Consider the following 23,381-nt stretch of genomic DNA (forward strand, 5'->3'; position numbering starts at 1 on the left):
AGCTGTCCTGCTGTGGGACAGAGCTGATTTCTTAGGTAGCTTCACCAAACAAGTGCTTGAGCACCAATGTACTATCAAAATTAGTGCAACTGTCACCTTTCTTGTTGGTCTTGGCACAGAGGCTAAGGACCAAAAAACTCTGGAAGCCAAAGTTCCAGGGATATAATGAACATGAAGAGTTAATTACATAGGCAGGGCATGTCCAGATTGGAGGTGAGGAGTCCATTTTTTGCTTGATGCTTTTGTGTCAGTTGCTGTTTTCACTCTAGTCCTGTCATTCTACTTGTTTCGGGGAAATCGCTCTTTTGCTGTACACTGTGCTTAAAGTCAGGCAAAGACTGAACTGGGTCAGGAGAGAGGCTGCCAGGGCCTTACGTGCCTCACAACATGCTAGCTGGTGTGTTGTCCCTTCTCATGGTATCTGAGACAACTGCTGTGCTGGGCTGCAGGGTCCTTTCCCATTTGCAGCAGGGTTGCATTCACCCCATGTGCTTCCAGTCTGGCAGAGCAAATCCGGTTCTTTCCTCTCTCCACCAGGGCAGAACCTACCACTTGTTTGTTTTTTCTTTTTTTGCCAGCCACCTGTGGTGAAAAAGCAAGGCTGTCCATTTCCAAGCACATGAAGCTGACAAACAAAAACAGATAATCTGTCCTTCAGGTGAGCTTTCTTTGCAGTAGAATGTGCTAGCTATTGGAACCTTGTGGAGAAGAACAGTATGAATTGTATGGTCAGGGACTTAATAATTCTCAGAAATGAATCATTGCTGTCAGAGTTTCTATGGGAACACAGAAATAAATGAATATTTAGGCTGTTTTCAAATTAATTCTATCAGAAGATCCAAAGGTTGTGCAATGGCTAGAAGTATGCAAAGAAATAAATCATTATTTAGATTTCGCTGGTTACTGTTACTGTGTTTTCTTTAAAAGTATGTTTTATACAACTTAGTCTCAAAACATTCAAACTCAACAGAAGACAAACAGGACATTTGGCTGTAAGTTCAGAACAATGAACTCATGAAGTTTATTTTTATATGCAAGCTTGATTTGGACACATGCCACATAACAAAAAAAGTTGCCACTTAATGCCTTTTTTTCTCTCTTGAAATGACTAGGGCATCTGGATCCCATTTTAAATTGCAAAGTAGGCTTTTTAGCTTTTTAAAACAATTTGCATAGCTTGAGCTAATTAGTGCTTTGGTTGATGTGTAGGCAGTAAAAGACAACATGACCCCAAGCATGAGAAAGGTGAAGGAGAATTGCATGTATTTTGGTATTTCATAACTTTTGAGAGCTTGAATTGGCTACCCAAACATTTCAGTGTGAGTAAGGCATATGTGCAGCGGATGTCACAAAGTAATACCAGAAGGAGACCCCTAGGATAAGCTATTGCATGTTTCCCTGCATCACAGATAAATGTTCACAGAGCCTAAATGCACAGCCTAATATTCTTTTACCTTGAGCAAAGCCAACAGCCTCAGCCAGATGTATCTGTCCCTCCTGAGTTAAGAGCTGCTTGCTGCAGTCCCTGAACCCCCTAGTTACTTTCAAGAACAACTTTACTCCAGCCCAAATAAAATGCGGCATCTTGTGGCTGAACTACCATCAAAGCGGGTGCTGTATGGAATCTAAACTCCTCAGTGGCATGAAATAATGGAAACCAAGAAGAACAGGGAATTTCTACTCAAGACAAATCCAGTTTGCATGGAAATGAGGAAAATTGAACTGTACTCTTCCAAACCCTTGTGTCAAAAGCAAGTCCTTATAGGCATGGCTTGCTTTAGGTTTTGCCCAGGCTACAGCACTTCACAGTACTGTGGTGAGAAAGGCTGGAGGAGGGATTGCCTAGCTAGAGCACAGTGCTACAGACTAGTGAGGCATTTCTGCAGAGCTCTGCAGGAAGTCAGCTCTTGATGAAACATTTTGGTTTCATGATACAGCTTGTTCTGCCAAAAGAATTCTGGCATTTTAATTGTGCTACCCTTCAACCTTCTGCAGCCTGCAATTCTTCACAGACAGCTTGGTTACAATTAGGTCTTTTTTTTCAGAAGATGGCAAAATGCATACCACGAATCCTAAGAACTGGGGAATGACTGTTACTCAAAGAAAATCTTGCTGGATTTTTTTAGGCTTGGATAAAACTCTCTTTTTTCCTTGTTCACAGAAACAATTAAAATTATGTACCTGAAATGTTCTGAAGCCTTTTTCTTTCAGACTAATACTTGCCTGGCACCTGGGAAGGATGAGCCCCTGCAATGACACTGTCAGTGAAGAGAGAGGCGGGGAAGCAGCTCTTCAGGAAAGCCCTGGGGTGGTGGTGGGCAGCTAGCTGAGCATGAACCTGTGGTGGGCCCTGGCAGCAAAGGCAGCCAGCAGCTCCTGCGCTGTGCGATCAGGGATATGGCCTGAAGATCCAGGGAAGGAATTGTCCCTCTCTGTGTGGCACTCGTCAGATCACATCTAGATACTGGTGGAGCAGGTCACCCCAAGTGGCTGTGCAGTCTCCATCCTTCGGTGGCTTCAAGCCCCAACTGGTCCAAGCTCTGAGCAACCTGGTCTGACTCCAACACTGGCTCTGCCTTGGGCAGGAGAGTGCACTGGAGGTCTCCTGAGGTCCTTCCCAGCCTGATTTAGCCTATTGTTTTCTGTTCAGAATCAACTGAAACTGGGGTACTGCTCTAAACACACTTAACAGATGTCAGTGCTGCCAATACTGCCTATGGCAGCTAAGCTGAGCCTGAGATCAGACCAGCTTTCATTGCAGATGTGATCGACAGCATCCAGCCAGCAAATGGTGTGGCACCTTATTCTTCCTTTGTTGCTTGTATTTGAGAAGCTTGTGAGGTCTGGGTGAGTCTTCCAAGTAACAACCTAACCACACAAATTCATCTGTGTAAAAACCATATACAATCTTAAGCAACCCTGCTCAGGTCAATGCAATGTTACATTTTACAATATGCCATTTGATACAAATTAGATTTGTAAATTGAGAAATACTGTAGTGACTGTTGCCAAGGCTGAGCAATCCAAGAAATATTAAGTTTAAAGTAGATTCAGATCTGACCACTGGAGCTGTCTCCGCAGTCTTGCACACTATCCAGCTTTTCTTAGTATCTATCACTCTTACTATTTGTTATGACAGTTACATTATTTGTGAGGTAATGGAACATTATAAAACAAAGCAGAGCTGTTTAAAGTATAAAAATTTCCTTATTGTGAGTACTTTTGTCTTAGGTTTCATTATTTTTGGGTCATCCAGAATGTACATTTGTATACTATAGACATGATAAAACTTTATATTAATCTTTGTGACCCACATTTGCCCTGCCTCATGCAGTCTCAGTATTTCCACAGTAAAAAATAACAGAAGACTCGGTGTAAAAAATTTAAGGCATTTACTGTGTTTATATAACTCACCATGGGCCTAATCTTGTAATTCATTTACTTGGTTAAATTTTCATTATTCATCTAAGGACTGTCGCCAAAGTGTAACATTACGTGTAAGGGGAGGTTTGTAACATTAGGCTCTGGTGAAATGTTAACATTAGCAGCAATCATGCCTGTCTTCCATCAAGTGGAGGAAGTCATAGAAATGAAACAAGAAGTTCTTGTGGAAATGATTACATCAGCTACGTCTGCCAGGGAAAGCCAGAGCATGCAGAGAAGCTGCAGGTGTGCTGGGATGGGAGGGGGACAACAAAAGCCCCTTGCCCAGCTGAGAGACCAGGGGCCAAGCAAAGAGTGCCTGCAGAAGACTGGGCTTAGAACCAGCAAAATGAGACCAGGCTCCACAAAGTCATATAGGGCACTGCAGGGGTGGATCTAGAGGAGAAAGGGGCAGCTATGGGTATCTATATGGAAGAAACATGTTGAAATCTCAAAGCATCTGCTGGTTTATCACTCTTACTCCATTCTTATTCTATTACTCCATTCTTATTCCATTACTATTATTACCATCACTGTTGGTGTTTAAAAGACATCTAGATGAGGCTCTTAGGGACATGATTTAGTGCTAGATATAGGTTATGGTTGGACTCGATGGTCTTAAGGGTGTCTTCCAACCAAAATGATTCTATGATTCTATGATTATTCCTTCGATTGCTGCAGTTACTTTGATACTAAATAAAGACAAGTAGTAACCAAAAGGACACTTTCAAGGCCTGGGCACTCAGCATACCCTCCCAGGTTAGACCCTTAACCTCCCTCTTCTCACCATCAGCACTGTCCAGGAGTTAATGCAGGCTTGCATTGCCTCACCGTCAGGCATAATGACTAAGTAGGGACAGCCTGCATGAATGAACAACCGTGCAACCCCTGCCTTGTCCCAGGATGGGATGTGATGGCAGCAGCTCTGGGATGTCCAGCCAGGGCAGCAGGAGGGGAGTGGGCACTTGCAAGAGGGGATGATGTTGAGGGCTTGCAGAGGGGACCTGGCACTGGCTGTAAATCTTAACCTAGCCATTCCCACAAAACCTGAGGAAAACTCCTTGCTCTCAAAGGAATCAAGTCTCAAGTCTGGCCTAAACAGTTTTCCTAGCCAGAATCATAAGAAAACAAAGCATGTTTGTTAAGAACAACTAGCTGCACCTTAGCTGTTGCTTATCTGTGAGAGGATGCAGTAAATCAGATTAATGTGAGGAAAGAGGAGGAGAAATTATGTTCTCTGCTGTTGTTTGTTTAGCTTAGATGAGTACTAGATATTGCTAGATGCCTTCAAGTTTCAGTTTCTAAATCTGTTGCCAAAGAGGTGGGGAGGTGTGTGTGAGAGCCAGCATGACCAGTGTGAACACTCTTGGACATTTCATTAACTTGTCCATCTTCTCCTCCCTTCTAAGTTCTTGTATCTCTTATAGAAGCACTTATGCATACTGCCAATGGCTCTATATTTGGGAAAAAGATTACTTTTTTGACACATGAGAATGGTCCTGTGAAGTCAAAGAAAATATGGAGCTCTCCTGATAAATGTATTTGTACAATTAATAATTCTGTGAACTGTTTCTAGAGATTAAAATTTAATAAGGCAGGTGTCTTTTCTATTTTAACCTCCTGTGCCATAAGAACAAATTCTCATGGATTTTCTTGACTCTTCTGAATAAAATTAATTACTTTTTAAAACTGCTCTCTGGGAGACCTAATTATCTTTTACCTGTGCTGCTGACGTACTCCTAACCTCTTGTTGATACAAATGATTTCAGAATCTTTACTTCTTTTTTCCTCAAAAACCTGCTGCCTCTCTAAGAGAGATCTCTGAGAAGCAATGGCTCAGAAGACTTTATTTCTAACTTTCAAAGCTGCTCTCAAATTTTAGAGCAGACTGCTGGCAAGGAACAGTAATCTCTGTGCTAGAAACGGATGTGGGGCAATCAGACTGAGTCAGGGTATGGGCTCGTGCAGCTGCACAAGAAACTTTCAGTGCACTTACAGTGCAGATTTACAACTGGAGCTGGTGGTTAGGATGTTCTTGGATTTTGGAGGATGCTGAAACTTGCCATTGCCATTATTGTAGAAGAAAGTGATAGAAAGGGAAGATAATGAAAAGGTCATTAAGAGAAACAAAAGGGTTCAGCAAAGGGAGAAAAGAGCAACGGAAGATACAGTACGTAAGGGTTACAGAGGTTCATGATGGTTTGAGACCTTTCTTAGGCCTGTGCATGTTTGGTAAATACTACGAGACCTAGTGGAGATGTGGCTTACTTCTTGGTTGCAGTAACCTACGTATGTATAAATATCTGGAGTGGAGGTTCTGGTTCAGTTTCCTCTGAAAGGGATCTGTGCTATGTGCACCAGGGACATTCTGTAGACTGGACCAATGCATGGTAAATCAGGCCAGGTAGAGGACATGTTTCAAATTGCCTTACTGCTCTGGGCTGCAGCAGCCTCCAAGCACAGCACTTCTGCTGTGGAGTGACTCACCTATGTGAGTTAGGAGATCAGAATCTGAAGCTGTTGCCATCTCTTTGCAAATACATTTTTTCCTCTCAAGGAAACTGAAAATCAATTTAAAAAATTACTTCCTGATAATAGTATTTGTTTAAGCAGCCCTTATTTCAAAGCAATTCAGCATTCTTCAGATTTAGAGACAACTTACACTTCTTTCACAGCTTCATGAACTGTGTGATCTTCAAACCTTCACCATGATCTCTGACCTTCACCAACATCCTGTCCCTCCTTTTGCCCTGTGTTGGAGATGCAGTGCCAGCCATCTCATTCAGCACAGCAACAAGGAGCTGCATGAGGCTCTATTCACTTGCTTTCAGCTGTTAGTTACTGTCTATTAGCTTTGACAGAAACTTGCCACAAGTGAATGAGCTGGGTTTGTGAGCTCCTCTTCTAACTCTGCAATTGAGTGGGTCATACCAGGGAAAAAGAACAAGACTGGTGCTATCATCTTGTGCTGAGAGCTTCCTACTTGATTAGTATAAAAACCTAGTTCACCTGTGATATTCAGAAATACTGAATTTCATGTATTTCCATGAGGGATATGCTTTCACTCTGTTAGAAAAAAAGGTAGCTTTTTCTTTTCCTTGCACCAGCATGCAAAGAGGTTGTCTTGAAAAAGGAAATCTAATTAAAAACTGTTAACACAACCTTCACAGCTGAGTCATGTTCCCAGGTACCTCATGTTCCTCATGTTGTGTCGAACAATAAACATCTGACTTAAGACAGAGGCTGCTGCTCCTGGGGCTGGGCACCCGGGCGCTGGATATTGTGCTTATTCATTATCACAATGCTTGAGACTCTTCTCACATCTAGCCCTGAACATTTCTTTCTCTGCAGATAATTTTGTTTTTCTTCTCCAGCTTCTTAAAATGTTTCCTCTGTCTTCTTGCTGATGAGATTTCTGGAACCTTGATGGTCCTGGCAAATTCACAGGTGCAGTTTGTTATAACTTGAATTGCAGGTGTTTAGAAACAAACCTGGGGCAGAGTTTGCCAGTGGTGCTGTTCAGAGCAGAGGAAGCCCATGTTCCAGAATCTTGTCTGGAGAAGGAAAAGGGAAATACAAAGAAAAGGATTTTATTTGGGAGAATCGCTGAATAAGCAGAATTCAATACTAGAGCTCCTACAAAGGCTACATAAAACATTGTGATCAAATGTGTACCTATATTTATATTATAATGGACAAAAAGGTTATCACCCTCTCATATGAAGATTTTTTAAACTCACCTGCTTACACTGGAGCTGAGCTGATTAAATTTGCAAGCATGAGATGAACATACTGTAATAACTGCTAGCTTTTTTTTTTTTCCCCAATATCAATTTAACATAGTACAGTCACCAAAAATAACAGTGTAGTTATTTGTTTGCTTAGTCCAACCGAAGGGCCAATAAATCATAGAGAGTCATTCCACTTACTCAGATAGATTCTGGGTCAGATTCTATAGCTTATTTTGTTGATAGTAAAATATCTTCCTAGTCTGTCACATAAACTGTCAGAATTTTTATGTGAAGACATCTCACAGTTCCATGATGTTTCTGTGAAAGTCTCTGTAGTTCAGTTCCTAGTAAAATGTTAATTGTTATTTTTGATAAATTTGACACAAGGAAACAGAAATTTATAGATGAATATTGCACTGTAAAACCCCTAATAGAATATAATCTATGTCTCTGTTTCTATGGCTTTCTCTTTTTCTAAGGAATAAAGATTGTACTTATTGGATTCTTTTACAAAAGGCATTTTCCTACTAATCCAATTTCCACAAAGGTATCATATTTAGGTGCAAAACAAAAAAAGAAGGAATCCAGAATGGATTAGCAAACATAAATGCACCCAGAAACTGTGAGATACAAATTTGTCAGGGAGGGAGGATGAAGGTGCATGGTTATGCACAAATTCTTATCTCTTGCACTAGAGACCTGGTGGGCTTGATACAAAAGGACAGTGTGTAATGAATTGGCCTAGTTCCTGCAGCTGTAGTGTGTTTGATGTGCAATGACATTACATGCATGGAAATAAATTATTTAGGTTGGTCTGATGGGGTCAGCAAAGAAATTCCTGTGGCTAGACATGAATTGTTCTATGACACTTCAAGTACCTTTTCTGTTTGTTTGATGTTTGTTTCAATTCCTGCTCTGTCTTATCTATGAAAGTGGTACTAGAACAGAGTACTCAGTGCTCAGTTACTCTTAAGTCTGACTGACAGATGATACTTTTGCACGAAGGGAGAGAACTGCTCATGTTTGATGGCAGGAAAGGAGTGTCTGTTTTCCATGACTAACAGCATGGACATGATTAGATTTTTCTTTAGGTGCTGCCCTTTAAAAGATTTGGGTTAACCTTTCCCCAAATATTAATGTAGTCTCTCTAGCCTTGATGGAATCTGGTTTAAGGAAGGAAGCAATATCCATATATATGTAACAACTGGTATAAATGTGTTTCTATTTGCAATCATGGTATGTCCGTGGTATGTATGTCTGAAAAAATGTTCTTTTATTTTCCATGTTATAAGCATTATGTTTTCAATATGTGCTTAACATTTTTCTGAACCAGAAATGAGAAACCAAAGTCCATAATGACTGTCAAAAAGGTCCAGACCTTTGCTAATATTTGTAGAGAACATGCATTATACATGAATGCTAACATCAAAATCTAGCTCTTTGCAATTACTGACCAAAAATATGTCTCTTTTAGCAGGCAGGAGCACAGCCTAGAATATTTTGTTCTCTTATTTGTATCTCTAAAGAGCTAAATCTGTGGTTACTAGGAGTGCTTTCTGCACATTTACTTCCTCCAGTACTTGCTTATTCCTCAAGTGTCCTTGAATATCCATAGGAGTTTTTCTCAAAAGACTTTTTTTCTTCCCAGTCTACCCCAGGAGCAGACCAACCTGCAGCTATGTGGACTGTGTATTAGATTTAAATTTCATTCAGTTCTGATATTTTTCATTCACTCTGCTTCAAGTTTTTTGTTTGTTTGTTTGTTTTTGTTCTTTGTTATTTTATCTTGTTTTGTTTTGTTGTGTTTTGTAATGTATCAAAGAGTTTTAGATTGCTGGATACCACTTGATTTAGAGTAGGACATGCAAGTAAGAGGGCAAAACAGCCATAAGCCTCTGTGAGATTTCAACCAGCCAGGACTCTGGTAGATAGTAGGGACAAGATTTCTGGGATTTTCAGCCTGTGCTAATGTGCGCAAAATTAACTAATTTTTATACTTCTGTTCTTGAAAGCTTGGCTTAATATGCACATGATGAAATTAGGCTACAGGCTTAACTAATTTTAGTTTACTTGCAGTCTGTTAGAGGTAGAATAAATTTAAAATATTGATAAAGTTGAGTTTGTTGTTTAAACCAATTGCTCCAGGGAAGTGAATGTTCTCTCTTCTTGAAGGAAATTGCTCCAATTTAAAGGCATTAAATGTTTAATCATTTGTCATCTCTCTCACTTGCAAATACTGCTGATAGTTATGTTGTTTATTTAGACTGACTCTCTGAGAAATGGGAAGTGGTAAAAAATTCTCTTGAAGTTTTTCTGAATACAAAGAAAAGCTTGTGAATTGTCTTTTAAGATTTTTTCCACCTGAGCTGAACTGCCAAATTCGGTGTTTAACAGATAAATCAGTAAAAGAGGGCAGCTAGTTTCTGTCTGTTGGTAGCTTGAATTTCTGTACAGTGGATAAAATGTTGCTCTCCCTTATGAAAATGTACATTTGGAAAGTATAAGCAAAGTTGTCTGAGTGTCTGCTGTAAAACTGGTGTGAGGGCAGATTGGATGATTTTCACAGGGTTATTTGGCCAATGATAGATAGTATAAAAGTGGAAACAACAGTCAATTTGGAAAGCTTTATCTCATCTAAGAGCATCAGAGAGAAGGGAAGACAGGAGCTGTTGACCCTGCATCCAAGCTGCACTCCTGACTCCTTTTGTCAAGGTTTAAAGCTAGGCAATAGTAAACCATGGCAGATGCTCCCTGTTACCCCCTTACCCTCCCCCCACCCTTAGGTTGGAAAGATGATAAGGAAGATAAGAAGGAAGGAAGAGAGACTTAGGCTTCAAGTTGGAAGGGTTTTAAAGGCTTTACTAATGCTACTAATAAATAGAGAATATATACAAAATATACAAAACCAATCTTGAATGTCCGATATGGAGTTGGCGTCACTCCAGCGGTGGCGGAGCTGGGAGCTGGCGTGGCTCCAGCAGCTGCAGGGCAGGCACCCAGAAGTCATGGGCGGGATTTCACAGCAAACCAGAAACTGGTTGCAGGGATGCAGGGCCTGAGGCCTATAGGTCGCAGGCATGCAGAGAAGGTCCTCTCTAGATGCTGGCCATAGTCAAAGAAAGCTGAGACCCTCGTGATCCTGTCTTATATAGGCGATATGACAATTATGGAATGGAATACTCAGTTGGTCAGCTTTAGTCACCTGTTACATCCACCCCTCCTTCCAAATATGTGCTGATATCAGTTAACCTTGGTTACCGTAGTAATAAATCTAAACATGAGCTTCTACAGCATTCCGTTAGTGCTCTTATCAGTACCAAGTGCAGTGTCCAAGAAAAATATGCAGGCACTTGGAAGGCACTTAGCTGAGTGGAAAATTCACTAAAAGAGAAACTGGTCTTGTTTTTAACAAAACCAGGACCCCTTTGTACTGAGTCCTGCCAGCTGCGTTAGAGATCGATACATAATTGACATTACATCATAATACAAATCACTGTGGCATTATGTATCAAGGGGCTTCTCTTTTGGATTTGTCATGTAAGCTAGCTAGAGAAGTTGGCTAATTTTATTTTACTCCTTTTTGTTTGCTCATATTAGGGATGAGTGTTGTAAGATAACCATCCTGCTTTAATTATGATCTGTTGCTCTTTCAAATTCCTTCTTAAAAATCAGTTTTGAAAAATTACCACTATTCCATGGGTGAGAGGGGACTGGATTTTAGCCAGAACAGTCGGCAGTTATCTCACTTCTGAGAATGTGAATACTAAGGATGAGAAAAAAACATTTTTCTCTATGGAAAAGCCTGTCCTGAGCTACTCATGCCCTTCCTTGTAGACAGAATCTTCAATTTGTTGTTGAAGCATGACATCCTCTACAAAAGAGTATTTAGGAATGTTTCCTCTACTTCTACCTCACTCCCTCCCTTTTTCTCTCTAAATAAGGACGTTTTTAGGGCAGATTCAGATAAGCTAGGAGCCCTGAAACTGGTTATAGAAGTCTAAATGAGTGGTTTCACTCTCTCAGTTTCCCAAGGGAATAAACTGATAAAGGAAACTGTTTCAGTGTTTTGTTGCATTGGTCATTTGCATTAACAATGTGTTTTTCCTCTGCGTAAACCTAATGGTTCCCATGGTGCTTTTTCCTGGTGTACTTGGCAAAAATTTCTTTCCTCTGCTGCTGCCCAAGTTGTGGTCACACTGAGCTGTTGCCTTCTTCTCTAGCAAATAGTTTTATATGGGTAGTCTGCTAATATATAATGGAAAATTATAAGAAGAAAGAATATAAAGATGAGCCTGATTACCTTGCTTTACATTGAAAGTTCCCAAGCTGTAATGCAATGGTACACAAGCATGTTTAAGCAGGACTAATTTTGTAACTGAAGAAGGGGAAAACATGCCATGTGTATATTGTTCTGTTCCCAGCAGGTAGTTTTCACACATAAATGCTGGGACCAAAAATAGTCAAGTCAGGCTAAGTGTGACTTTATATAACCACTTCATGTGCTACCTTTTCTTACCATACCCTCAGATTGAAAGACAGGAATTTTACTTCTAGCCATGCTATATTTTGTTGTCTGTTCCGAGTTTCCTTGGATATAACCATCTCTTTTCAGTTGTGCACTGCTTGCTGTAGTTATGACCACTTCAGTTCTTGCTGACTGTCTTTGTTCGTGCAATGCCAGCTATTTGTTCAGATGAACGTTGTGTTTGTTGTCTGCCTATCTTTGGCCACTGAACATATATGTGTATAGATACCAGTTTGCTGAGGCTCCATTCTAGCCTTACTGCATTCCCCCTGAAAATTTGTCTTGTGACAGAAAAAAAAGCACAGAGATAAGTATTTCTAGCAGGGAACAAGAAATGTTATTAAAGGAAAAAAAGATCAAACCCCTTAAGAGTCAGTTATTCTGGGAAAAAATGCTTAGCTTTGCCTCCTAGTTATGTATTTAGAAAATAATTATAGTCATCTTCATAAAACACCTTTTTACAACGTGGTTTCACCCAGTGGTACGAATTAACATTTAATCACACACATCGCCAAACAAGGCAAGGACAACTGTTTCTATCTTTAAAATATATATGCTGTGGATTGTTCACTTCTGTCCAGGCTTATAAAATCTGCTTCGTTGTGTTTAATCACACTGTTTTTCATTTTAAGTAAAACAGCTTAAAAAGCTGAGGCAATAATTCACTGAGAAAGCAATTTTAAAGAAAGTTTCTAGCCTAGGGAGACTTTCTAAATGGTTGGTATTTGCTAGATAATTAAGCATTTGGCACTTACCAGCTTTCATTTACAAAGCACTTTTTTTGTGCCTTCTTTAATAGTGTTAATAAGAGAATATGCAGTTTTGAGATACATCCTGCTCTATCAAGCAAGATAAAGGCAAAGCTATGCCCTCGTCTGTTTTCTGGTTTCTACATTTGAAGTGTGGGTTTGTTTGGTTTTTTGTTTGTTTGTTTGTTTGTTTGTTTTTTGTTTTGTTTTCGGGGTTTTTGTTAAAGCCATTTTGAATACAAATGCATGTTGAATAGGCTGAGAAATGGGAAATCCATGTGAGTCTTTAGCAATCCTGTAAGTGCTGACATACTCTGAAAAGGGTTTGTTCCCATGTCTGGAAGACAAAGATAGGGAAAGATCATTCTGTTTCTCAAGTATTTTCCTTTTTCTGGCTTCTGTTTTCCTACCTGAAATCAATATTTCAGGGCTAATGGATGAGAATGTCTGCTATTGCTGCCTAAAATGCTGACCTTAGCAATCAGTATATTTAGCTTGGAGCATTTGTGATGTCAATTACTATGATAATACTTTGCGTTCACTGCCTGCAAAATGTCTGGGTTATTGGGTTAGCGTTCACCTGAAACCTTATCTTTCCCACTTTCTCTCTTTTTATGCTCTGTAACTGCAGGGGACTCTGAACCCTTGAGCACAACTCTGTCAAGCAATTATTTTATCAGGACTGGATGAACGATGGTTTTTGGTTTTGTTTTCTAATTTGTTGATAATTTTGAAAATGCAGAGGGTCAAGCAAGCTGTTCTGAATGATATGTTTCACGTCAACAGAAAGTGCTATGTTCTGAAGTTCTAAAATATTTTCAAGCAGATTTTGAAAATGCTTGTTAACAGTGAGGTAAATTTTGCCACAAAGCTATTACATACTGAAGAAACAGGACAGCTTTTTGTAGAAAACACAAAAAAATTTGACTTATTTTTTTCCTCATGGTCTGTGATTTGAGTGAATAATTTGATTGTATCTAAATGAGTTTAGTGTCACCGATTTGTACTTTTTTTTTTCTCCAAATATTATTTCACTTAAGAAATATTACTTATCCCAGGATTTTAATGTTAGTCATTTCCAAGTGCTTTCAAAATCGCACTTTTCTCCCTTCTCCTCTTAATTTTATTCAACGTGAACTGCCTAGTCTATGGGCAACATCATCCCTGCCAACACTGGCGCTTTTTGTCTTTTGCACGTCACTTTGTTGCTGAGCTTTTGTACCAAATGACTCAGATGCAGTAAAGACCTTGACCTTGACATCAGCTTGATCCTTGTGACCATAAAGGCTCTCAACAGACCTTTCTCTCAAGAGATTCTTGACCTCAGTCCAGAGCTTCAGTAAAGTTTTTCAGTCTCTGTAGAGCCTAGCAGTAGATAGACCATGTAAATGATGCCTTTTTATTCATAGGACAGTCTTGAACTGCAGCATCTAATCTTATTAGAGAAAACTGCGTCTGTCTTGGAGCTTTAAAACCTGTTTGTAGTACTCTGTTGTCGATCAACTGTGACCTATCACAAATGTTTACAAAGGCTGACCTTAGACTGATAAAGAATGACAGCTGTTGTACATAACTGCATTGCCTTCAAATCTGTCAGGATATGCATTTTTTGCAAATTAAAAGGAGTCTGTAGTTAACAGAATAAATGCTTTGTCTGATGGAGTATTGAAGATAATTGTTAGTATGGACATTATTTGTATAATGTGATCTTTTTTTTCTGAAGGAGCAAAGAATGCTAGAAATGAGATTGTGAAAAGGTATTATTCATGCATACTTGTATCAGCTGAAAAGTTTGTTACTCAGTCCTGTAATGAACAACACCTTTGCACACATACAGCACTGTTTGAAGGGTTTTCAAATGCTTCTTATAGTGCTGAATAAGTAAGGTCTGGCCTGAAGCTCTTCAAGGTAATTGAGAGCTTTTCCATTGAATTTAATGGGCTTTGGCTTAGGACATTAGTGAATTTAGTCACTTGGACTATTGTTATCCTCATATACTAATAGGGAACTAAGATAAAAAACTGAAATGACATGCTGTCAGTCACACACCAAGTTGGCAAAAACAGTAGAAGAACTCAGTGTTTTTGCTACCAGCCTGGTCTCCAAAAAAAAAAAAAAAAAGTTAAAAAAAAGATGAAAAACAGAGGTGTTTTTTGGTTTTTTTTTTTTTTTTAAAATGCTGGTTAAATAGCCCTGTGAATGGCTTGAGACTAAAGAGACAAGCTTTCATGACATCTAGGCTGCCCTAGCTAATGATATCTCAGGTATGCCCTGAGCTCCCCGGGGGTTGATGGTGTTGCTGGGGGTACTGCTGACAGAGGATGCAGCGATGGGATCCTCCCTCCCTTGATCTGTGCTGCAGTCTCCTGGTGCTGATGGGAAATACACTGGCAGGTGTCAGCCATGCCCAGGACCTTTAGGTATGTGCTCTGAAGGTGCCCAGAGAAGACTCAGCAACATCCAGACTCCAGGAAAATATTTATTAGATGGTGCACTCAGGGAAAACAAATATTGACACAAGAGCAGCCCACATGCATACTGCTATCCACCATGGCTTACCTTTACCTGGCATGGGTGAAGGTGGTCTCACTTTGCATGCTCCTATAATATCCCCTTTTTGGCTTCCCAGCCTCTTTTTACTAGAAGAAATTTTGCAGTGTGAAGGAGAGTCAGGGTGCAGGGAGCCTCTTGTGCAGGAGACTTTTTGGGAGCTGGCAGCCTCCCCGGCAGTGATGCTGCCCTCCCTTTGCACCCCTCCTGTGGCAGTGGGACAGGGGACAGGCCCTTCCCAAAGCTCCCGGCAACCAGGTGACTCCTTCAGAGCTCCATGGGGTTTCTTGTGCTGTACTTGTGATAACCCAAGCCACCTGTGTTATAACTTATCTGGTTATTCACAATCTGTACTAGTTAAATTTTTGTTTGTTTTTCTTATTTTCTCTCCTATGGCTTTATTTTTTATTTTCTGTCTTTTAGCCTGGAGGAGTGGGTCTGTTACTCACTAGTGGCAAGCCCTGGAAGATCTGCTAGCTCACAGTGCTCTGCAATACATGAAGATGCTATTTCCATCTTTACTTCCATCTTAATTTTTTTTTTTTTTGTGTGACTGAAGAGCACAATGTGTCCAACTCCCTGATTCTTCTTAGTTTACCAGCCCTAGGCTGAGCAAACAGCACAAGGAGAAATTCCTCTTCTCGTTGGATCCCCTCCAAGCCCAAGTGATCAGACACACAATGAATCCTTTCCTATCTGGAAAGAAGAAAAAGGTGTTTTCTGATAACACTACTTCTGCATGTCATTCCAGGGGTCATTCTTAGCTGTTCTCTGAGCTGAGGAGAGATTCATGCTATTTCCACACTGATAGAGATGGCCTTGCCAATGCTGGCTGTATGAACTAGTCAAGTATGTCAAAGGAGAAGAAAAACCAGATACAGCCAAAGGCTACAAAACCCTGGGGCTTATTCACCTTCCTTCCTTGACCTCCATACTGATTTGATTTGAGGCTACCTCATCACTGTATTGAACGTGATTTACATGGTTCATTAATTAAAAAGCCAAAATTATATTAAGAAACCATGAGTGCACTGTTAACTAATGGGTCTGTCAAGTTCTCACTGAAGTCTTCAGGGATAATGCCCAAGGGGTAGAACTCAGATTAATTCCGTTCATATCAACTGCCACTACCTAAAAAGATATGACGTAACTGATGAGTGGTAATTGGTTATAAGCCATTGTGACCAGGTCCTAAATTTGGCAAAGAAAAAGAAGATCTGAATTCTGCTGACCTGGAAGGCTGTGATAAAAACTGCTAAAGACTTAGATCTTCAGCTTTTCTGAACTACAATGTTGAGAAAGCTCTGGACGGCAAGAGTCTTTACCTAAGTATTGTAGGAGGAAGAGTTTAGTGTGTGCTTGTGCAGGGACATAACAGATGCTGAAATCTGAACAAAAAAGCCTAGATAACAACCACCAGACATAAAACTAACACAGGGTCTACAGGGTGACTGGCTAACCAAGGATATCAGTGTCTTCCCTAGAAGTCTTTTATTTCCTGGTCACTGTTGGAGTTTCAATAGAAATCACAGGCAATCCTTGAATGACAGTGCCATTTCTGCAAAGAGAAAATAGTAATTGGAAACTGTCCTCCTGGAAAACCATTTAAATCCTGGTGAATCAAATAAATACTTTTACCTGTTCCTTTCAGAAGTGTTTTGCCTCGTCCAGGGAAGGATAAAGAAGAAATAAAGCAATGGTCTGCATTTGTCCTCTTTCTGTGAATTCCTGCCATTTAAAAGGGTGATTGCTACAGACTATACTTTTAGGGTAGTTTATATAGATCGCTGCAGAACAAGATTTAGAGAAGATTTAAGGGACAGTCAATTCTATTAAATGTATGTGTTAAGGATATTTAAAGAAAATATTATTGGATGAGTTCACTGCCTCCATATTTATGTATTTTGAAATAGTCATAGCAAAATAAAGATATATTCATCAGTCTTATTAAGTCTCTTTAGATATTTGTAGCCACTGTCATAAATGGATCCAGTCATGATGTTCTCTCATGTGATGTTTTAGATCTAGTCGCTTGAAGTACCAGGCAATCAGACGTCAAACCTGTGTTTGAATATAAAGACAGTCTCTTTTTACAACTGCCTTCACAGCTGTGAAGTTAGGGCCCATAAACTGGACCAGCACACAGATTTTTCTGGTTTACATTGTCCCAAATGCAACTTGTTCCTGATAGTATGAAAAAAAAAAAAAAAAAAAAAAAAAAAAAGTCATGACTCTTTTATTATTATCCAGAACAAAGGCATTGTATTTATCAATGATACGGAATATCTCGGTGATTTCAAGGTTTAAAAGGGCTTACTGACTGCTTCCTTAAATATTAGAGATGAGTTCCAGATCTAGGTCAGATCTCTAAAGCACTCCTTAAGCATAAATATATGCCGATATTAAGGTTAATCAGATTGTTATGTTTTAATCCCCAAGCTGAGCAAGAAGTCTCTGTGTCAGTACAGTGCAACTGAGCCTTCATTGTTACAGGCTGTACTAGAATCAATGATATTTCACCAGTAAAAGAAACCTGGAGAAGAGGTATAAAGCAACATGAACAATTTCCAGCAACTATACTGAAAGCTGAGCAGGCTTAAGTTGTTTTGAGTCACTAACACCAGCCAAGTTGAAATTTTCATCTATTCTTACTTTAATTTACCACCATTCACATTTCAGAGTGAATTGCATTTGCTCTGTAAGCATAATTTTGTTCAATGGGGCAAATACATATTAACATTGCCACAGTAATTGCTCAAAAGGCATTAGATCGCTTGCTTGTTTTTCGAAAGTGCCTACAGATGCCATTTAACACCTCACAGTACTGGATGTTAAAATCACAAAATAAACATCAATCCTTCTTACAATGACCTAGTGATTTCAACATGTAGTGAGAGATGAAAGGCAATGAGAGGAACAGAAAAGGAGAAGAAACCGATGAAACAGCATGTTAAGTAAATAGGTAACTATTACAATTGCATTAATTCAGGCTTATCAGAAGGAAGTAGAAAAAGCGAGAAGGCTGGAGCCATCCCTCCATTAGCTCTGCCTGGTGCTACTTGTACTCCAGCCTCATGAGAGAGGAGAGACCGAACTGTAGTTTATCTGCCCATCAGCAGCCCAACCATGCCCGACTCTGAGCTGGTGTTTCATATACTTTTGCAATAAGAAAGGTTGTGTCTGTTGTCTCTGACCAAAATCTGGATGTAGTATGGGCATGAGTGAGATCATGTAAAACATGAAAGGTTTTTTTTTTAATATAGCTAATGCTACTTTTCAATTAACAGAAGTAAATTAAAACTAGGAATTAGGTCAAGTCCACCTGCATTTTTGATGTCTCATGAAGCAGTCACAGTATCACAGTATCACAGTATGTTTGGGATTGGAAGGGACCTCAGAAGATCATCTAGTCCAATCCCCCTGCTGGAGCAGGAACGCCTAGGTGAGGTTGCACAGGAACATGTCCAGGCGGGCTTTGAATGTCTCCAGGGAAGGAGACTCCACAACCTCCCTGGGCAGCCTGTTCCAGTGCTCTGTTACCCTCACTGAGAAGAAGTTCTTTCTCAAATTTAAGTGGAACCTCTTGTGTTCCAGCTTGATCCCATTGCCCCTTGTCCTGTCATTGTTTGCCACTGAGAAGAGCCTGACTCCTGAAGCAAGTGTCTGACTTCCATACGGAGTTGATGTAGACTCCTCTTTGAAGGAACACCCTACCTACCCTAGGCTGTGAGTTTCCTGATACCAAAGGTATAAAGAAATCCCATGGCTTTGCCCCCCCTTTTTAGCTCTTGGTTGGAAGAAATTATATTGTTGTATCTGATTTCTGAGGTGGGAAAAAAGCACACTTGGTGTGTTCTGGGCTGTCCAAATTAGTTCAAGGTATAGTGGTTCCTGAGCTCTGGAGTCCTCTGACTTACCCATGCCTTACCCAATGAGTCTTTAGCCATATTTTGTAGCTGAGTAACTAGAGAAAGGTTTAGTGACTTGGCTTTGCAGGCTCTGCAGCTTACAGCACAAGGCTCTGTTAACTCAAAAGAGCTCTGTGTCTGACAGACACAAATTTGACACCTAAGGCTTGAAAATACATTTTAAAATTACTCATATCTGTCTTTCTGACTGAAGGTAGGCTACTCCATGAATTTGTGAATGCTTGATTTAGATGTGTGGTAAATACATCTATCTTTCTAAATGGCTTAATACAGCTATATTTTCTAAATTCCTTATTACCAAAGCAAAGGTAGTGGAATGACACATTTTTAGTACATAGTTAGGTCTGATTCATCTTGGTGCTCCTGGGTGAATAAGATGCAGTGTTCCTGTTAATGGAAGCTTTCTACGACCCAGCCATCAGAAAACTGACGCATTACTGAGGATTTTCACTGGTATGTACTTTCTGTAGTAATTGCACAGCTACCAAGAGAGATAATTGCTGGTTTCCAGATGTTGCCACTGTGGTCAGGGTCACTTGCTCCCTCTCTCTGTTTAAATATAATTCTCCTCTGAAACTTCCTTTTCATTAATTTTAAATTATGAAAGTAGTTTCTACATTTAACTACATGAAAGAAAGACAAGCAGGAGCTGTTTCAAAAGCCTGATCAATTCTGAGCATTACAAAAGTGTAGCGAGGGTAAATACCTAATAAAGCATACTTAGTGAACACTTAGAAAACTCACACTATAGAAGAGAAAGCAGAACCAAGATTACTGTACTTATTATATTATTCACAAATAACAAGCATAGGAAGCAAACAAAAGCACACTTCATAGTTCCAGCAGCATTAACTCGTACCAGAACAGACAGATTTTCAGCCTCCATCTCCGTGGAAAGTCTCTGGAAAAAGAAAACTGAGAGGCATTCTGCAAAGTCATGCGGAGGAAGTGCTCCCAGTTCATTGTGCTTCCTTGCACGCCTGAAGGTGCTCTGTGTGTGAGCGTTTGCAAGAATAGACTGTATGTTAATGACTTACTAACGTCAAAGCCAAGTCCACAAGCTATGTACTACCAGTATTACTTTTCTTTTGTGCACTGCATTATTGCCTGAACAAAACCCATCATTTCAGAAAATGTCAGGTACAAGTGTTGTATCATGATGCGAACTGTGGAAAGCCAGCTCATACATTTACCGGAAAGCCATTAGGAGAAAACGTATATGGACTGAAATCAAGATAAAAATAATATATAAACATATCCACGAGCCAAAAGTAGGGTGTTCTATTACAATGAAAGATGCTTGAAAAACATTAACAAAGAAGATTTTTTCCTACCATAAAAAGCTTTGCTCAACGCAGGAGGGCTTCATGACTGCTGGAAAATATGAGAAAGGTAAACATAGTACAGTGATATCACTTAGATATTTTGAAAGGAGGTTTTTGGTTTTCAGACTGTAATTGGGCTGCATATTGATTCGTGTGAGTACTGTAAATCTAACATATCTGTACGATAGGCAAATAAACCGGTACTTTGTATTGTTCTGTGATTTTCTTGTGGGTTTTAATTTTCCTTAGTCATTTCCTCATCTCTTATTTGTTGCAATAGCTTTGATAGTTCCCCATATATACAGCACTTCTTTACCCTGCTGTTAGGCCTGAAAGGAATTGACAGGCCCCCTATCTGACTTGTTAAGCTTCTGAAGCTCGCTGCATCCTGCATGGAGCATGTTTTTGATTACACCAGCAGTGCAGACATTTGAGCTCACAGCTGCTGCAGTGCTGCCAGATCAATACACCCACAAAGCACAGCAAGCCTTTGTGTAGGTTCAGAAATCAGATTTCTCTTGTCTAGAGGGCAACCTGTAAAATAAAATCTCCTAACATGAAGTAGTCCTCCTGGAGCTTCACTGAGATATGCATTTTTCATTGAATTTAACAAGGCACTAAGAAGCTCTCAAGACTGAGTGACAAGAAGGGGCTTCCTTGCTTCTAATCAACGCCACCTCCCCCTCTGCCTCTCCGCCGCACCACCCCAGATTCCACACGAGATAAGGCACAGCATATGTTTCTCCTTAGTCTTCTCTGCAAAAATATCAAACCCTTAAAAGACGCATCAGTTGTGGACATAAACACGTCAGAAAACAATTATCAGCTGTATCTCTTTGTGATCTTATTAAGTCACTTGGGTCTTGATAACCTTGCAGGTACCCTCTGTAGTGGAAATAATCAAGGCAGAGGGATAATGCAATGTATCGATAAAGCATGAAGTCCGACTGGGTCAGCTTGAAGCCCCCTCAGTTATTAGTTTGCAGGGGGACTGTTGTTAATGTTTGTTTTGGTTTCTTTTTTTTTTTTTTTGTATGGCTGATCAGACTCAATTTATATTCTTTCCTTCCCTCTGATAGGGACAAGCTTATTTCCCCGCCCCCCCCTCCAACTACAGTACATTTAGCTTTAGAGCTAGCATGCAGAAACTGCCAGCTCAACAGCCAAGAGTAAGGGAGGGGAGTGGGGTAGAGAGAAGGATCAGCCATAGCATGTAATGGAGAGCAGACTAAGACCATCCTCTCCAGGTAGTTGTCCTACCACTTCCCTGGGAACAGCTGTGTAGGGGCGAGCCTTGCAGGAGTACTAATGAGTTGCATGGGCAGTAGGACTTTGCAAGGGTTTGAGAGTAAAATTTCATATGAACTGAGATAACAGAGAAAAGGGGATTACCTACATGGGATGAAGTGATTTTTTTCAGCAACTTGGGCTCATATCTATCTGCACTTTTTCACTCACTTGTAAATGAGTTCCTCAGGGATTTGATTTGGAGAATAAAATTTGAACAAATTCAGCCTAACAACGGATTTTTCCACAGGGTAAACTGTTGCCCCAGAGAAAGGAGGGTGGAAGCTTGAGGAAATTGCAGGAGTCTACTTCAGAGGAAATAGCTGCTCTCAGCAAAAATGGGGAAATATGGCTTACATTAGCTTTTGAACAGTCCTTTTCACTTCGTTTTCATTTTGAAAAGTATTCTTAAGAAAAGATATTTTGCAGAGTGGTTTCAAAAAGGCCCTAAAGAAAAAAAAACATTGAGTGGCATGACCTAGCACTCGCTTGGAGTACCCTATGGAGAGGAGACCCAAGTTTCTTACTGGGCCAACATGAAGGCTGTAACAGCTTTGCTTTGCACACTCACCATCAACCTGGCTGAAGCAAGTGAGCTGGCTTATGGATGGAGGAGTTCCCAACAGAAGAAGAAGACTTTAAAGTTTTTTAAATGAGACTATACAAATGTCTTCAGTTGAATCAAGGAGCATGACTAATTTAGTAATGCTTCAACAAGAGTAGAAGCCTGAGAAAAACATTGATTAGAAGAAAAGCATTGAAAACACTCTGAAATATATATTCAGTAAGGTGAATCCATTTTTTCAGGACTACAATTACGCAAGCAATCTTATATAATTTGTTAACGATGCCCAATGGTTCTACTTCCTTACGTTACAGTAAGATATCTTGATTAAAATCGGTTGCCCGGATTTTACTTTAAAAAGAGACAATACTAAGCAATATCTTCACCTAGATTCATGTTAGGAATTGTGGGAGGAATGTCTTCCTAACTGAAAGCATAGGGCTGAAGGTGCTTTGGGTGCTTCATTTTACTCAATCTGTGGGTTAAATTGGGAGGTGACAACAGAGTGATGAAAATCTGTGAATGAAATATTTTCCTTTTACTAACACAGCAGAGTCAGCAAGGTGTGTGTCAACAGAAAGAAGCCTGCGCTGTGCCTGTTTGACTGACTGTTCCTGGTCTACCTCCTCCTGTCTTTGCAGCCTTCAGCCCTGCAGCCTTGAACCCCAGCACTGACTGTAGCCTGCTTTGCTACACCCCACTTTCCAGTTCCCTTTAGCTGTCTACTACATGATTTATCTCCAATGTCACTACCGGTCAAGGAGCTCAGTGTTGTGGTAGAGAAAGATTAGACTTCTAATGGTAACTATCCCTGAAAAAATGTCAGAGGGTTTTTTATTTTCTTACTGCCTCTGCTGGAAACCTCACCTAGGGGACAGTGAATCTCTTTTAGAAGTACCTGTCTCCCTCCATTAACCAGGCCTGGTGCCTGCCTTTTTATAGATGGATGTGTTTAGTTGCAGAAATACTACCAAAAGTCAATTAATTGATGATATTTTGTCTTCCTGCCATAACACATTTATACCAACAGATCTTATGAATCAGTGCAAAGGTGAGGTCCATAATAGCAAAACCAAGCTTTTGTGGAGTTCTTTGTTACAGTACAATCCTGGCTTTCTTAGACTTGCTTTTACTTGGACTGATTTTCTGGAGGCTACAGACTGCAAATATATTTGCCTATCTATACTTTGTCATGATATTATCATTAAGAATATAACTATACCCTTGGTGTCAGAGCAACCCAAATTAATCTTATCTGAAGAAAAGAAAGAGGCAATGAGATTTTTTAAAACTTCGT

This window comes from Patagioenas fasciata, chromosome 1 (assembly GCF_037038585.1).
Source record: "Patagioenas fasciata isolate bPatFas1 chromosome 1, bPatFas1.hap1, whole genome shotgun sequence".
Taxonomy (NCBI): Eukaryota; Metazoa; Chordata; class Aves; order Columbiformes; family Columbidae; genus Patagioenas; species Patagioenas fasciata.